The 17850-nt window shown below is 32.3% G+C and overlaps 1 long non-coding RNA gene across 1 annotated transcript in view; it reads right to left on the bottom strand.

The window, feature by feature from the left end:
* LOC117109536 overlaps nt 1-17850 on the bottom strand; it is a 40940-nt gene that overhangs the window by 19382 nt on the left and 3708 nt on the right. The window contains exon 2 of the long non-coding RNA XR_004445544.1: nt 8278-8593. This is a non-coding gene — a long non-coding RNA (uncharacterized LOC117109536). The remainder of the gene's footprint in view (nt 1-8277; nt 8594-17850) is intronic.

Genomic DNA, 17850 nt, shown 5'->3' with positions numbered 1-17850 from the left:
GTGTATAAGAGACAGCACATCGACACTAATTCCTTTTTGCTCGTTCATACTAAGGCGATAATCATTATTGCTAAATCTAGTTAAAACTGTACATTGAATCAGAATTTGTTTAGAAACCCTCCGAAACTCAACACTCTTCCTGCGTGCATAGTACAGTGGTCAATCGTGTTTGTGTCTGAACATTACACAATAAGGCATACATGATGGATTGATTTCAACCATGATCGACTCACACTGCCCTCAAATATCGTTAGATGGCATAATGGACAAGCTGGAAAGCGATTGCCGTATTGGCCGGACTAGTTACTGAAACAACCCTACTCTAAGATTATACTGCCTGATGGTAAATCTGAAAAACCCTAAAAAAATAAAATAATAAAACTGCAATTAAAAATGTTACTTGAATAAAGTTATTAGATTACAGAAAACATAGAACAAAATAATACAGTTTTTACCACAAAAAAAATTTTAATGACAGCCAATTGAACGATTTTTAGGTGTCTGTTAATTGGCTAGGAACATTCATTTTTTTCCCTATAATTCTGAACTCAATATCTTACAAAAATAGGCCAATAAAAACCATTATTATTTGTTCATCTTCATAAACAATCTTAATACAAATTTATGAATATCAAGGTAATGTTAAGATTAAACAATCACATTCAGAGCTAAGTGTTATATTTTCAAATCTAGGACTATTATTTATGATAGAACATTAGATTAACAATGGATTAACTGTGTCAAAGGCGGTATTTCATGTATGGGCTCTGAGATGGCAACTGCTAAGTCAAGAATATAGGCTTCTTCTATACATAATTGAAAGGAAAACAAAGGAGTATAGTAACTTTAAGAATAAACAACACTTTAGGGAATTAAACAGTGCAAAGGAAATTATGAAGAGGTATAACATTTTATGAGAAGTGGCATGATTATAAGTCTATTTATTGTATTATGTATTCATAATAGTGTTTGCAGTAAGTGCTTTTTACTATAGAAGAAATATAAGCAGATTTGCAACATATTTTATTGAGTGAAACAATCGCTCAGTGAGATTTTAAATCATAGATCTTGCAGAATGCATTATGCAATTTTACTTTAAGGTACTACCGTACTATTTATTAAACAATATGGTAAGGGGTGAATCTTACTGAACTTAAAAGCAACATAACAAAAAGTAACTTTAAAAATTCTCACATATAAACGTACTGTTATTCATGAACTGTTAAATAATGTACTGTGACGTTTGTTAACTTAACTATGATAAATAAAACTACAGAAAATTAACCTATAAAAACTAAAAATAAATTTCCATAAAATCTTTAGTAAAGGTGCTATAGGTATATATTCCTTTTTGTAGATATATTTTATCTATAATTCCACGCAAGTTAAAGGTATTGAAAGTTTATATTATTTTTAGCATATAATACAAGGTACCGGTAACTAATAATGTAATTACATGGACGTATATAAAATGAAATACAATACAATGTTCTGAAATTAAATGAAATCAGATGAACTTTGAGCCATAGACATTTATTCAAAAAACTTAGGTCTATGACCAAAAAACCTTTTTTGAATTTTGATCATAGGGTATTTGTGGAACATTACAGGCTTTCTATGTAATTCACACAAAAATTTGTATAAGTAGGTCCTTTAATATAGGCATATGTTATTAGTATTTTTAGTGATGCAAATTATATAATCAATATAGTCAACATTAACATTTGTTATAAATGTTTTTAAAGAACAATGCAATGCTTATAGTTCTATCTTTTGCTATGCCAGTGTAGTAAATTATTCATTAAAAACAGCAAGATAACAATAGTGGTCTAAGATTAAGTTGTTAAAATATTGTAAGCCATGCTTTGTATTGAGTGTCCCTACGGATAGCTATAAAAACAATCCCATGGGAATGACTCAGATGAGAAAGTGGGAAAAGATGTAAATCTTGGCCTGCTCACAGTTAGCCAACTTCAATTCAAAATAGCAACTTAAATAATAATCTCTACCGTAATCACTATTTGCATGTACATGCAGAGCTTTTTGTGTGTGTAATACTTTACATGTAGGCTTTTTATGAAGTTTTATATTACTGGTCACATGATTTTGTTTTGTTAATCAGTCAACATGGATTTGTATAGCATCAATATCCACGACAGAATGTAGGCCCAAGCTGGGGGCATAATGAAAACTTTTCCTCTATTTGCGACAAAAGCTCATTCAGGTAAATTTGACCTTAAGCGCCATTCATAGACAGGGTAAAAACAGTTCTAAATACAAAATTTTAAAGAAAAAATGATCAATGGTTATTTAAGCAACCAGAACTCTCATGTTAAGATATTTTAATTCTTCCCACAATTATTATAAAAAAAAAAACATTAATTAATCTGTTTTACTGAACTGTTTATCGTCGATACGATTGTGAGTGATAAATATGGTGCACCCTCTCTGATGAGATTGTTTTTGTACTTTGCATCTCGCACATTGCATTTGATCGAGTAGGCCTGAGATATGCTTAACTGTCAAAATCTCGGTCAGAATAATTTTTTTAAATAAATTTAAAATAATTCCAATGAAATATTATATTTCACAAGTGTCAATACTAGCAACAGAAAATATGTCGACTGTTTCTATGTATAACAGAACCTGAATCGAGGTTAGGCTAGGCCTAGCAGTGTTGCTCGGCTAATGTTTCCGGCGCCTACTATATTTCTTCGCAGACTTATCGCAAAATCAAACATAACAAACTCATCTGCGTTTATTTTTGTGTGGAACATAAAAAAATCAATTTTCAGTCTTATTTTACACTTTTTTCATGTATAGTAATGTTTCAATTCAGTTAAACTATCAATTCCGTATTATGTTTATAAATCTTTATAACATTATAAAAATATGATTTTCTAAGAACTGAAATTTCGCTGGGAATGTAGCTTTAATAATAGTTGATATTTATATTTGTTTATAACTACACATAGTCCTACTTTTGCAATATTACTAGTTTAGGAAAAAACAACTTGATGACAACCAATAAAACTGTTGAAAATGTCGGTAGGAAGTAGTAGGAGTATCAATCCCGAGGCTAGGATTGGATTTCAATGAATACACATTACTACTTTAATCCGAACCCTACTGACTCACAACATTTTGATATGTGATATGTAATGCATCTGTTGTTTTATTATATTTATGGTTATGATGCATAGACCTGTTTTTATGAGCTGGTAATGCTTTCAGTACGCATTAAAATAGGAGAGAATCTTCAACCGACCCCTGAATTCAACAATGGTTCTTGAGAAAATTGTTTAAGCAATAACAATTAATAATGATAATAATAAAACAACAACAACAACAACAACAACAACAACAACAACAACAACAACAACAATATATTGGTCCTATTGCCAAGGTCAAATAATTAGCCTGGTCATTAGGTCAAACACCTATGGAACACTTACTGCTCCTAGGGGTATTCATAATGTAGCTGTAATTGACATTGCCTTTCTAATAAATACCCCATATTCATCATGGTGGATTAAGTGCCATGCCTAGGGATCAAGTGGCAGGCTTGGGAGTGAGATTAGGTGGAATAATACCTCTTTGGGTTGAATGTTACTTACCTCCGCTATTTTTTCCACTCCTCTCCAGCTATTGAAAATGTATCGTCATCTTTATATATTACTAGTGAACAGTGGTGGCGGCAAGATTTGCCCAACGAGGTCCCCGACAGGGGAGGGGGTGATAAATACATAAACATTTTTTTCTCCAAGACAAATTGTAGTTTTTCAGTCCCCCCACCCCGCTGGCGCTACCCCTGCTAGTGAAGCTGGTAATCGTTTCCCATATCAAATTCATTTGAACTATCTGTCGTAACATTTGGAAAATTATTCATTTAAAAAGATTATAAGTTATTATCTTGCATATAATATGAGAAAGCCTTTACTATTAGCAAGCACTATTTGGTCTCCTGGGCTATATAATGTTTTGAATATTGTATTATATGCCCAAATTATCATAAAATAAAATAAACATAGATCAAAACAATTAAATTTTTTCAATGAAATATAGAATTACAGATAAAACTAGAAATTGCAAATTGCAAGTGAAATGCTGCGAAGTACAACTGCATATAAATGTTCTGCGAACAAAATTATGCAAGTCAGTTGAAAATAATGAATAATAAAAATATAACAAATAATATGAAACATGACCCATTGTCTATATTAGAACACTTCTCATTGGGTAACAAATTTTTCATTTTTGTCAAAAAGTGTCTATAGTGGTGAATTATGGTTTAGGTTTTTTTTAATAAAGTTTCAAAAATTTCTATGTATGTGGAAAATGTAGTTGATTACCAAAGGTTACAATTTTTATTTTGAAGAGAGCATGGTCTAGGAAGTGTACATTTTTTTATGGGGCAAGTTTCCAAGGGTGGGTTTTCTAGGGGCGAGTTGACTGCCAAAGAGTGTTGCCAAAGTGCGAGCCAGCGTGTTATTTGATCACAAGTGCGAGACATCACACAAGTGTGAGCCGGCGAGCCATGACGTCACGACAATAGATACGAGACGTTAACGAGTTGTGCGAAGTATTGGCTGAGATTTGTGGAGTACAATTAAAAAAACAACTATAGGTCTAATGTTAAATTATTGTGTGATGTTAAATAGACAATGTTAGCTTTCAAGGAGCGACGTTGTTTTTCATTGGGACCTTCGTCCCTTCAAGGCTAGGCCTATATCATCCTAGCTAGTCTTGGCCTAGGCTAGCGCGACATGCGGACCTTGGTATGTGTTGGTTAGTCTACAAACGTCGCCTAAAGTAATTGATTTTACCCGGCAAAACGAAAGAAGGAAACTCCGCTTTTCAGTCGTCTTAGGCCCTTATTTTTTGACAAACAATGACCTTTCAGAGGTCAAATTGCTGTTAAGAATATGAATTGGCTGCTTCGCAGCAATAAAAGTTATATAAAAATATAAATATAAAATTGTTATCTTATAACCTAATAATAATTAAAACTAATAACATACTTAAATATACAAAGTAATAAATTTGATTAATCAGAAAATAAAATTTTTCTTGAATTTAGAAGGGGGTAAACCTCTAGTGATTTTGGAGAGGCTAAAAGCCTCTTAGTTAGCTATGCCCGCTCAAAAGTTATAATATGTGTACCAACTCATGCTGTCGGTGATGTTGGCTGCCTGTTTAATTCCTACATGAGTAATATTTCATGCGTTATTTACAGGCAAAACCTAGCAAAGGATTGACTGTCAGTATCGCATTCCCATGTAATGTCTGTAGTAATGTGTCTTCGCTACTATTGTCTTCATTTTTCATTGAATATTATACAATTCTGTAATCATCATTTTTTTTTGCCATACTTCACTGTATTTACATTTTGATGAATTTGTTATTCTACAGCTTTGATCTTGATAAATTATACAATAACTTGCAACAGCCTTTACTTTACCGGCAAATCCTAGCAAAGAATTGACTGTCAGTATCGCATTACCATGTAATGTCTGTAATTATGTGTTTTTGCTACAACTGTATTATGTTACTTTTCCATTGAATATTATACATTACAATTTTGTAATCATCATTTTTTTTACTGTTATTTCACTGTATTTACTTTTGATAAATTTGTTCTTCTACAGCTTTGATTTTGATAAATTATACCATGGACCTATTACAGCGATTATTTTACCAGCAAATAATTGACTGTCAGTATCGCATTACCATGTAATGTCTGTAATTATGTGTATTCGCTACTATTGTCTTCATTTTTCATTGAATATCAAACAATTTTGTAATCATCATTTTTTTGCCATTACTTCACTGTATTTACATGTGATTTCTACAGCTTTGATCTTGATAAATTATAGTGTGAAACAGCTTTTACCGGCAAATCCTAGCAAAGAATTAACTTTAAGTACCACATTATCATGTTATGTCTGTAATTATGTGTTTTCGCTAATATTGTGTTAATTTTTCATTGAATTATTATACAATTTTGTAATCATCATTTTTTTGCCATTATTTCACTGTATTTACTTTTGAAATTTTTTATTCTACAGCTTTGATCTTGATAAATTATACAATAGTTTGCAGTCAGCCTTTACCGGCAAATCCTAGCGATGGATTGACTGTCAGTTTCATTTTACCATGTAACGTCTGTAATTATGTATCTTCACTACTACTGTTTTCATTTTTCATTGAATATTATACAATTTAGTAATTAACAATTTCTTTTGTGCCATTTCCTTGTATTTACTTTTGATAAATTTGTTTTTAGAATTAATACATTGGGATGATAGGATTAAGTGATTTTATTATCACCTTCTTGGTACTTGTTTACATTTTTTGCCCAATGTAATCTTAATTCCAACTTGCTTTTTGTATGAATATCGTTTCAACACATAATTTTCTTCACCTACATTTGGAGGTGTGGGAATTTAACTTGCATCAAATTTTAAGATTTTCCTACCTAGGCCTACTTTCTATAAATATTTTCAAAAGTTTTTATATTGCATGAATTTTATTTTAGCAATAAATAGTACTAATAATGTCTTGCATCACAGCTGGTGTACTATGTAATATGTCAGTTTAATTTATAATCTACATCAACTGAACAAATTTCTAAAGGTTGACATACTAATAAAAACTTTACCCTTTGATATTTCTAGAGCTATACAAATAATACAATATCACTACCATAAATTATTTATCAATGGTTACAATAGGGAGAGGTTGTTTCCAGTTGGAGAGTACAGTCTAGCAACCCAAGATCTCACATGGAACAATATGACACCAGCCATTGCGCCATAAATATCTTCATGTCTGATGGAGTATCAGACTTTCAGAGGTTAAGTTTGTATTAGTTGAACTTGCCAAGTTTTGCAGTCACCCTAAGAGGTTTCATGTAATGATGTTGCCAGCTTTCTTAGTATAAACTTCACAATTCTGGGTCATAATGTGTGTGAATGTGTTGATAAATTGATTGCAGTGGAATTAAAGACAAGGGTCTCAATAGCTGTAAAATTCAAGATAGTCATTCTTAAAGCGCCACTCCCGCATGCATGCCCTGATAGTTGTGTTAATGCAGTGTATTTTGATGGGGGGTAAATTTATTTTTAAATACTATATTTACAAGGATGATCCACACAGCAAGGCTTATCATTCTGGGGCCATCTATGCTCATTAAAAAAGTAACTTGATGTGGTTTGAGCTGTAAGCTGTTTATGATTGTTGAGATATACTTGTAATGCCAAGTAACCTAGGACCTTCAGCTTCTCTAGAATTCAAAAGTGAAGCTTCTTAACTAGCAAACCACAGGTCCACGCTCCAGGATATCTAATGCCGTCCCATGAGTCCTATTAAGCCGGGCACCCGCTGCACGCGACAAATGTCGGCCGACACGATTTTATAAAATTAATAATAATAATGTAGATTTGTATAGTGCCGGTATTCATCAAACAAGATGCTCATTGCACTTGATGGAGAATGGTATTATGGTTACTAGTTGTGAGGTAAACTAGTAGGACTGCTCCATTAATAGAGTTTAAAGTGAGTACTTGTTTACAGTTCTTGTTTTTCTAATAGGTCATGTGCAATACTATATATAACATAAGAATGTTCACATTTAACTGTCAGTCACATATATCAACATGAAACTATAAAACTGCCAGCCACAGTAGCTCACTCAAATTCTAAGGCCTATAACCATCACAGAAGTTCTGGGGTCCCCGGTTCAAATATGCTGTTAGGGCCAAACATGTTGTGTTATAATTAATTTTAATAGTTGGACAGTTAAGGCAAGGTTTAATACACCACTAGATGGCAGCGGGCAGCCATAGTAAACAATCAACGATACGTCATTCATTGACGTTTAGGAATAAAGATGGAATTTGGAGATGATTCATTAGAGAATGAACGTTAGGCGGTCTGACCAACAAATCAGAGGGGCAAGGCCAAGAAGACAGAACGAAAAGGGTGTCGCCTATGCTTGACGTTAAAAAGTTGAAGGAATTATCAATCTGAGCAATGAGGAGGAGGAATACAACTCTCCCTGGAAAGGGAGAAGTTGTGGCAATCAAATCTGTAGGAATCTTTATCTTTGGTCAGTAAAATTAAAATTCTAATCACTATCTTAATACAGAGATGGACATCAGTCTCAGAGTAAGTGCAAGGTGAGGAACCAGGATCTAGTAGGGGGAACGATCCCCCTTCCGTTTTGTCACAATTTTCAAAATACTTCAATGCACATCAATGTTATGTGCCAATCACCTATTCTGAAACTGTTGCATCCCCTTCCCCATCCTGTTTGAAAAATTGTGGATCCGCCCCTGGGAACAGTGGCAACATGAAGAAACACCTCCTGCCTCACAACTATAAGGACACATTAGTTTTTATTCAGCAAAAATTTACCTTCAAATACAACTTCCACAGAGACAGACATCATCCCCTAGAGTGCCAGAGTGGAGCAACTGAGGCAACATTAAAAGGTCTCATCAACCTATTTTATTCCTCCATCCATACTTAGTTCATAAAAATGCTGGTACCAAGTAGTGTCAGACAACATCATTATCCAAATTTCACTGACCTAGAAGAGACAATTGCTATTAAAATAACTTATCATCACTGCAGGTCTGTAAAATTGTAAACCATGTGCCAGACATAAATGATTTAGGTAAAATTTCATCACCCTCATCAGAAGAGGAACATCACCCCAGGGGGAAGGAGAAAGAAAATGTGGCAGCATGAAGACAGACCTTGTCTCTATACTATAAAATCACTTCATCTTAGTTCAGTAAAATGCTGCTAGTAATATAAAATAGTGATATAATATTCTAATACCCAATTTTGCACTACCCTTAGGAGCAGTACATCACCCCCAAGAGGAAAGTAGCGGGTAGATATCCACATCAAGAAGAGACATCTTTCATCTACTAACCATAAAGACTCGTCTGTGACTACATTTCCACAATTAAAACACTTGCTAAGTGTTCATGCCATGTCTCGATGATGTAACAATAAAAATGGTTTCAGACCGCACAATTAATAGCTCTAGTCACAGAGAGCTAAGCATAGACTCTGTATATCTCCTGGGGTTCGTATAGAGACAGGTTAACTCATCTTCACCGGGGGGACAAATCAATATTTATCACACAAAGGGGGCCTATGATATCAGATGTCCCTGATTATGTTACAAAAGTGATGATATTGAATAGAGAAATATAGCATATAAATAGGGGCGGGAAATATCTTCTCTTCAGCATCATTCTGGGAATATAAAAAATTACCTACGCTTATATAAAGATTATCATTAGTAAGATAAATCCAAGAGACAGTTATATTACTTGGATGATCATTTGTGATATTAATGTAAAAAACATGCAGTTTATTCATAGGAGATTACTTCTTTAGGGTAAAATGACAAATTTGTTCATACGAATACGCTTAACTTTGATGATTATACTACAATCTATTTTACAAATGACACATTTTGGTCCTATTGACAATTCAAACGTAGCTTATACATTTTCACGAACACATAAAAATTAATTCTATGTAACAAACGACTTTAAGCATCTCATAAAACATGTGTGTCAACATAATACTTCGTATGTACTTGGCCGGTCAAATAAATGAAATTATTACTAAAATTAATTTAATTAAACATATCATTTATTTACAAACATAACAGTACAGTACCGGGTTTCATAAGATAATTATGCCAACATTGGCAAAATGATTCAATACATTACTGTTGGTAATATAAATACTTTTTTTTTATCATGTCTTAATACATTATTCATAAGAGTAAACTATATTCCTTGAGGGATATTAAATTCCGTGCTGCTTAAACGAAATATTTAATAATTTTACACACATTATTAGTTTAGTATTAATGACGAGGACGTTATCTGATATTCAACACGCTTCTAACGACCTTAGTTTCTATTTTTAGAACTTCTTTCTCTCCAAAATTTTACCTTAGTACTATATTTCATTTCATAGTGTATCCATGTGTATGTATGTCTAATGACTGTGTATGCACGGTACCCATCTTTGTAAACAGAATTGGGGAGGGAAAGCTTTTTTTACAAAAAGGAACAAGCTATTAACCAATGGCGGATCCAGGAATTGAAATAGAGAGGGTGCCGGAGAGGTACTTTTACAGATGGAGGGTCTATACTACCTCAGCCCCACCATGGTTGGACCCGAGGTAAGGAAATTTACAATGGCAATTTTTACACTCAAAATTTGAGAAAAATTTTTTTTTATTTTGAAAAATTTAGTGGGGAGAGGGGCCCCCCCCCAACATCTTGAATCAGTCACTGCTAACATATTGCACTAAAAGGTACTGCGATGGTTTATTTTGTAATTTTGTATAAATGTTAGTATGCTATAAATTAAATACACCAAAAAAGAAAAAAAATTAATTAATACCTAAATCACAGTAACAAACAAGAAAAAGAATATAAATACATTGCAAATAATTTTTTTTTGCGAGAATGTATTATAAAACTACAGTACAGGAACTAAAGGACTGTTAGATATAATAATAATGGGTAGTTAAGAAAGGTTGAACATGTGGCCTTGTTATTGGAGATTCACTAAGAACCCTACAGGCCACTTACATTACTAATTAGAATTTAATCTCTATCTGAATTGAAAATAATTGACAGCAAAGACAAATGAGATATGATTCCTGGAGAGTAATTATTATAAATTACCTGTAAAGTAGATAAATTGTTTGCGAATGAAATTTTAGAAAACTATACTTTAATAGTAATGCACACATGGGCAGCGCCAGCAGGGGGAAGCAGGGGCTTAAGCCCCCCCATCGGACAGGTCTATCCCCCACCCACCATCCAGAGATCGTTGGGCAGTCGGACCAAAAAAACAAAAAAAACAAATGGGCCTAATGAAAATGAAATGTGTATTTATTGAGTTGAGTTTGAGAGTATAGTAACATTATATTTTATCAACTTTACATTTAAAAGTATTTTTCAAGTCTGAAAGTGCCATTTCCGACCATCCAGAGGTACCTTATAAAAAAACTAATTATTTAGGGACGAGAGAAACCCTTCCCTGGCTCCGTCAGAAGGCCCTAACCCTTCCCTGGCTCGGTCAGAAGGCCCTAGGAGGACAAAGCACGCCAAAGTTAACCTTATCTCACTCAGCCCCCACTGTCGAACAGTTTAGCCCCACAGAAAATATATCCTACAGCCGCCACTGCTAATACAGTCCATAACTTTGGCCTAATCTTTTTCTTTCTTTAATCACTTTATTATTGCATCATATCATTTTTGCATTATATTTATACAGACAACATTATATCAATATAAAATTAAAATATTAACAAAATGCAAACAAAAATATGTTTACAGATGATATGATATGAATAATAATTATCATGTTTCTTCTACTGAATTACAGTATGACATAGTTCATGGCAACTTAAATTACAATTTTGACATGGAATGTACTTTATTACGTTATATTTTAAATGTAAAATGAAGCTACTGTATGTATCTAGTTGTTTGGATTGTTGATTTTGTAATTGATTTGTTCTCCTCCATTGTCTTGATTGTTTCATGCTTCCATTCTGTAACGCGGGTGCCTCGCTTTTGGATGAAAATTTAAATAAAATAAATACAATAAAAAACCTTCTAGTTCAGTTACATGTGGAATTACATATTTTATTAGGTATATCTTTGGTGAAGATCCAAGTACGGAAAGTGACCAAAGTGCCATGTAGATTAGACTTGCTGCAAGTCTCTAATTTATTGACTTTTTGTGGTGTCTGATAATATCGGAGAATACCACCAGTGTCTGCCTTGTTATGTTGTTGAATTTGGATGGAAAATCCCAGAAAAAATATAGTATTATTACACGCCATGCAAATAAGTACTATGGAACGCCATTGGTGCCAAAATAGTTTTATTTTTAATAGTTTTCTTTCACTGATAAGTTTAGGGACTGGAACCCAGCCTACAATGATCTACAAACAGAGAAATGGGATAGATATAAGAAGCCAAAATAAAATAATGGCTTTTCTGTTGTTGTACAAAAAGCCAATAACATTAACAATAAAAATGATATTGATAACATGATTAATAACAGATATTTCATTATACATAACACAGAAGTAGGCCTCTTTCACTTTTTGCGTGTTTCTACTGATGATAAATGCCAAGATAATCAATTTTTTTAAACCGCCTTTTTATGAGAGCCCGGAGAGCCTTCATTTTTTGTTTTTACGAAAATCGGTTTTTGCAGTGGAAGGTCACATTTAACCTGATGATAATCGCTTTTTGTGATGCAGCTAATAAGTGCACAGCCAAAAATTGGTTATTTGCCATTCAAACATGCTATCCATTGTGTTTTTTTAATCACTTTTTATAAATCGCTTTTTTTCAAACTGGTCCTATTTCTATAACAAGAAACAAAGCAATTTTTTTTTTGAAAAAGCAATTTATCATCGATTTTTTCTTCCCAGTAGAAACATGCCCATTGTAGGCCTACAGTGAATAAAAAAGTGGATCATGATAGTCAATCCTTCCAACAGAACCAAAATTTCCTAGATATTAAAAAATCCCATAGGATTTACCTTATGAATCAAGTGCACACAATATCAAAATTGACCTCTAGTAACCCCAATACTATCAGGAACAGTTTCGTGAAAATCTCGAAAAGAAAATTAGTCCAATTTGACAAGAAAAGTGTAAGCACCTGTCAGTTACCAGGGGTGACACAGAGTGAGTTAAGGTGGCAGGTGGGTGGTGAGCTGGTGGCAACCAGGCTTCTATAACAGAGTTCATTATAGTACAAGTACTGTGGAATATAACAGCATACTAGTCAGTCTGAATGCCTATTCATTAACATGTGGATTGAGTTTTCATAATGGAGTTTTGAGGTTGAATAATGCTTCCCTCTTTTAATCAGATTTCCTGCCCCCTTACTAATTTTAAATAGTTGATAAACTTTGTATTTACGGTTCTCGACCAACTGGGAGGTATATGAAAGTTTCTTTCACTGCCAAATTTCTAAAGTTGCCATCTTGTTAATTTTGTTATTGATATGGACAAAGTGTTAATATTAGCCAGCTGCTGGAGTGTAAGTCCTGGCACAGAGCTAACCTACCTAGTCTAATAAATATCATGTATAAAATCATTTATATGTGGCTTATTAATTACTACTCGTTCATCACCTAAATTTATACATTATTATATCACTGCTTTGTTATGAACATGTGCAACTAATAAAAAACTGAATAAACAAAGTGAAATTTATTTTTGGTCACAAGGTCAGTACTACCAGAAACATGGTCTTTTGACCAAAACATAGGAGTTGACTAAACAGGCCTACTGTGTGTCCTTTCAACCCAAAATATGAGATCACATTAAATATATAAAGTATTACTTACAGTAATTTTACCTAATATAAAAAATGAGTTAATTAAATGTATTATGATCATTTTGATTTGACTAAATATATGAAAAGTATTAAGATTATATCGATAGAAAAATATGAGTTGTTTGTACCATTCATAATCATTTTCATCTCCAATAAATGAGTTGATCAATGTATATTAAAGCTAACTGTGTCATTTTGAACAAAAAATGTTGATTATGTTACCTATATCATTTGACCCAGAAAAAAAATGAGTTTATACATTATGTATCACAATGACTGAAAACTTATTAAATATGTACTATGCATGATTTTTGTTAAATATTTCACTATACTGGAATCTCCATTAGTGTATATGATATATCGGTAGTGAAGTTGTTTGGATTTTGTAAGCTCAGTGGCCCATGCTTTCATGATGTTAGTTTTATGTTTTTGGTAATTTGACTTTCAAGCGAGATAAATTAAACAGAATTTAAATATCATTATTGAATATCAAATTATTACAAACCCCTCCATATATTGAACAGGCCTATTGCAGATGAGATAAATTTCTTCAAACATAACGAGTAAGGATGATTACAGTTAAAGACTACAATACTATACTTTATAACATCTAAATTGGCTATCCAACTCAATTTGGTTTAAAAAATAAAATGAAAGATAAACAGAAAATAAAAGCAAAAAATATTATTTTAAAAATATAATCTTGTCTGAAAAAATTGTAATTTTTATCAAGTTTCCTAATATTTAGATTTTACTATTAAAAAAAACAAACATTCCATACATAAACATTCTGTACATGCAAACAGGTCATAGTGTAATGCCATGAAGTATAAAATAAAAATTATAAAATGATATCTAAAGAGGGCAGCAAAGACAAATTATACAATACCACTGATACATTTTCATTGAACTTAATATGTGTTAAAAATTATACAAAATGATGATGATAATCTTTGTTTAACATTAGTTAAGTTTGATTATTATGTCTGTTATGGCATTGATGAAAAACACCATTGAGGTGATCAATTGTTTACTGTGGTTAAATAAAGTTTTTATTATCATTATCATTAATAACATCAATTACTTCATACATAATAGAAAGCCGATGAACATTTTTTAGAACAATTATTATTTATTTATTTTATTTATTCTTTCTTTATTCTGAAATACACTTTCAATACAATGTACTGGTTTCCAAAGTTATGTTAATGAATAACACAATAAGGAAGGATGAAGATGATGATGATGATAATGACGATGATGATGACATGATGATTGATAATGGTGGTGATCACAGTTGGTGTTAATCTGTTTGAAAGCTGTATACTGGAGTGAACATTGATAACAATATCAACATTGATCAAAGAAGATTAAACTTGTAGAGTACACCACATGAAAAAAAGAAACAATACAGTAGACATGGAAAGAAGGAAGTAAATCTTAAAGAGAAGAACAAATTAGTTATATATGTAAAATATGTAAAGTGTATTAAAAATATACTAATTTCATTTGCTCATAAATTAAGGTCTGCTATTACAAAATATAATTAAGAACAATTTTGCTGGGGGAAAATATGATATTAAGATACATAATTTCAAATTATAATATTTACATAATTTACATTATATATATCATGACATATTACAATGTATTCTTTTATATATTTAAGTCTTAATAGTTCTTGCCATTCTCTCAAGACAATGAATTTTCCTTCAGTTAGTATTATTTATTTATTTTATTTATTCTTTCTTTATTCTGAAATACACTTTCAATACAATGTACTGGTTTCCAAAGTTATGTTAATGAATAACACAATAAGGAAGGATGATGATGATGATGATAATGACGATGATGATGATGATGATGATGATGATGATGATGATTGATAATGATGGTGATCACAGTTGGTGTTCATCTGTTTGAAAGCTGTATGCTGGAGTGAGCATTGATAACAATATCAACATTGATCAAAGAAGATTAAACTTGTAGAGTACACCACATGAAAAAAAGAAACAATACAGTAGACATGGAAAGAAGGAAGTAAATCTTAAAGATGCATTAAGTACTACTATACTCATTATGTGCATGTCTTATTCAGAAACATGTGAAATTTGATCTTCTTTAAGAAGTGGATACTGGAAACAAAGTATTTAATAAATGAATAAATTAATTTAATACAATACTGTAAGTAAATACAACCCCAGATAATGAGCTCTTTCCCCTGCATCATCAATAAAGAGAGAATTACATTGACTTATGTAAAACAATACCACGCTTTGTTTTAGAAAGTTTTACGAGGCTATAAAACGTACAATCTAAATACCGGGAAATCATGCATACATTTGCATTTGTTATACAAATTTCAATCATTCATTAGCGACTCAAAAGTAAATTTCCTATATATAATCTCATTGTAAGATTAAGAGCGATAACATACTTTCAAAATGACTGCAAACTTTGAATTAATGACGTATGCAGCAATCTCCAAGGGAAAATGAATGATAATTTAGGATATTTAAGATGCAGTCTAGATATTGGGTCTCCATCCCATGCCCCAAGGAGGGTGTAATGAGCAGCATCCCAGGCCCTGAGGTTCATTTTCATTGGATCTAGCTAGTGCGAGTGTCTGTGCTAAGCAGCCCTATGACTAAATATAATGGGCCTGAGCAATATAGCTTCCTCAGTCTCCTGGTAGTCTATTTTAAAATAGCGGACCTACTGTAATGAATTCTTACTCATAACTACGGCCACCACATGCTTTAAATGATTCCTGATAAAAAAAAATCATGTAAATTCAACATTATTCAACAGCAGAGAGACAGTTTCTTTTTCAATCATATTCCAATATTTGAATTAATAATAATACATTCCTTTCTGTTTAAATAAATTCTTGTCTCATATAATTTCAATAACAATGATTTACTGCAAGTGCACTATTTCAAATTGCTTTTGCAGGTTTAGCTGATCTAATGTAATATATTATATGCCATACAAGATCGTATTTCCAATTTATATTTATTGGCAATGTATTTAAAACAGAATCCAATTCCAACTTTGCTAAATTAATGGAAGAATAATAAAATTGAACACAAAGAAAAAAAAAACAGTAAAATCTCTCTTGGGAAAATTTCAAAAATGAAACCTGGAAATAAAAATAGTCGTAAAATACTGTTTTGCTATTGTAATCCAATTTACCTAGAATGGTGTGAACTAATGTATCAGATGGTAATTGTTTTATAATGGTAGAGGGTTATAAACTTGGCGGTTTGGCATAGTGGAAATGGTTTGGTTTCCTAACCTCGAGGTCCGGGGTTTTAATCCTTCACTGTGCATTTCACTTGTGTCTTTGAGCAAGGCACTTTATATACATTGCTTCAGTCTACCTAGGCTGTATTAATGGGTACCAGCATATTGCTGGGAGTATCTTTAGTCGACCCCAACACCCAATTGGACCCTGCCATTTAGCCCCGACAACTGCGTCTACTCTCATAAGTTTTCGAATTAAATAATAATAATAATAATAATAATAATAACAACAATAACAATTAACAATAACAATAATAATAATAATATTGTAATAATATAGATTTTTTTTTTTTTTTTGCCAAAAGATACATGGCGCTGGCGGTGTTCTTATTATTACCCCTGGTCATCGGATCCATAGTCAAACCAGCACAAAGTGCAACCTCCTCCACTCCCCGGGGAGAATTCCTATTCGTGCTTGCAATTTAATGCTGAATGCCACCTCATCCTACTAAGCACCCATTTATACTCCTGGGTGGAGAGAGGCAAACATATGGCCTTTTTAATAGGACACAAGCAATGTGACAAACGTCGGTCTCGAACTCCCGATCTCACGATCGGAAGTACAACACTTCACACGCTGCGCTACACGCTCTTACAAAAAATGAGGCAGAGATAAAAGGTTTATATTTAGATGTTGTTTTCCAAAATCTTTAATGATCAGTCAGTGGCCTTGCAAAGTATTATTAGCACAGTATTATTTTATTTTAAAAAAAAAGAAATTATTGTTTTTAATTTTAATTCATTTCAATAAGCTAATAATAATCTATATATTTTTTGGCTCAAAGGAATTGGTCTCCTAGAGTTCACTGTATTTTTCAAACGTTTGCTGGTACTGTATTGACTATATCCATCATCATGGAGTGTAGTAAATACAATAATATCCTTCGTTTTTAAACTTCTTAATAGTTTTAAGCTTAATTGCAAGGACTGTGAAATCTCACTGCCTCTGTTATAATCAGAAACAATCCTTCTACCTTGACTTAAGACCCTTTAAGACAAATTCAATCAATCTTGCTCTAGATATACATGAACTTTGACTAGTATTACCAAGTTACATTCATATAACTGTACTAAATTGGCACTCATGCATATAGGTATTAATATTACTGTATATTTAACATCTGTATC

This window comes from Anneissia japonica, unplaced genomic scaffold, assembly GCF_011630105.1.
Source record: "Anneissia japonica isolate Jap-2015-1 unplaced genomic scaffold, ASM1163010v1 scaffold1511_len2985839_cov193, whole genome shotgun sequence".
In the NCBI taxonomy this organism is placed as follows: domain Eukaryota; kingdom Metazoa; phylum Echinodermata; class Crinoidea; order Comatulida; family Comatulidae; genus Anneissia; species Anneissia japonica.
Note: the sequence above shows the minus strand (reverse complement) of the source record. Positions and strands in the feature narration are given on the sequence as shown.